We start from the raw sequence: 1191 nt of genomic DNA on the forward strand, positions 1-1191 counted from the left end.
ATATACATATACATATAATGAATGTATTGTTTCCCTTTCTGAAATCTCAATACAGAACCAATGGAATTGCTTCTTGGTAGTCATTTGATCTGTTAGAAATACTAAGCAGATCTCTCCCAAGTTGCACCTTGTTGTTTGTTACTTCTCGAGCCATGCCTGGCTCATAAAGGTCCGGTTTCCTGGTTTCATTGGCGTATAGGTTCCCCACCTGGATGGGATGCTGATCCGTCACAGGTGAGCTGCTAGATGCAGGAGGAGGAAAGAGCGAGAGAAAGTTGTGGCAAAAGAGTCAGCAGAAGCTCACCATTACCTTCTGCCAGATCCACATGGAGCTGAAGTGTTTCACTCATAAACACACACATCGCCTGGTCTGAGATTCGAACCCACAATCCCTCAACTGCAAGTCTGCTGCTCTAACCACTAGGCCATGCACCTCCACAAATCACTCCCCACTATCTAATAAATGGATATATTCTGAATAAAAGACAAATTGGTTCTGGCAGGAATGGCTTATGCTATATATTTACTTAGTCTTGGCTTAGCAAGGGTCAAACAATAACAACAACAATGAAAACAACATAAAAACAACCATCAATAAAAATGGGAATAAAATTATTTAAAGATATTTTTACAAATTTTATTTCAGTTTTCGTTCCCAGATGGGGGTAAATATTTCTCTTTGTTTTCTGGGGTCTCTCCTGGATTATTTTTTGTCTCTGAAATATAAATGAAAGAAAAAAAGAATATTATGTAAACCCCTCTCACTATTTTGACTTGTGTTCACTTTATTGTCCCCAGGAGGATATAAAAGACAAACGTGAACCCTGAATGCAAAAGGATGTAATTGAACAGCACAAAGTATTTGATCTCACTATCTCTCGATTCCGCCATGTTTCTTTACCCTACACAATGATGCACCAGACTTGTCTATACGAAAACCAGATACCACACTTAAATACACTTCAATACATTTGTTTACACGACATTACACTGCACTAGATACAACACTGCAATACACTTATATACACTTATTTACACCACATTACATTGCACCAGATCCTAAACTACAATACACTTAAATACACTTATTTACACCGCATTACATTACAGCACTTACCTAGCGTACCTAATTGTTCAGATCACCTGTGAACTAAACCTCCATAATTTGTATAATATATATATATATATATA

The 1191-nt window shown here is 37.3% G+C and overlaps 1 long non-coding RNA gene across 1 annotated transcript in view; it reads right to left on the reverse strand.

The window, feature by feature from the left end:
* Positions 1 to 623: 623 nt before the first annotated feature.
* LOC106879171 (uncharacterized) overlaps positions 624 to 1191 on the reverse strand; it is a 7941-nt gene continuing 7373 nt past the window's right edge. The window contains exon 3 of the long non-coding RNA XR_001410602.2: positions 624 to 716. This is a non-coding gene — a long non-coding RNA (uncharacterized LOC106879171). The remainder of the gene's footprint in view (positions 717 to 1191) is intronic.

This window comes from Octopus bimaculoides, chromosome 27, assembly GCF_001194135.2.
Source record: "Octopus bimaculoides isolate UCB-OBI-ISO-001 chromosome 27, ASM119413v2, whole genome shotgun sequence".
In the NCBI taxonomy this organism is placed as follows: domain Eukaryota; kingdom Metazoa; phylum Mollusca; class Cephalopoda; order Octopoda; family Octopodidae; genus Octopus; species Octopus bimaculoides.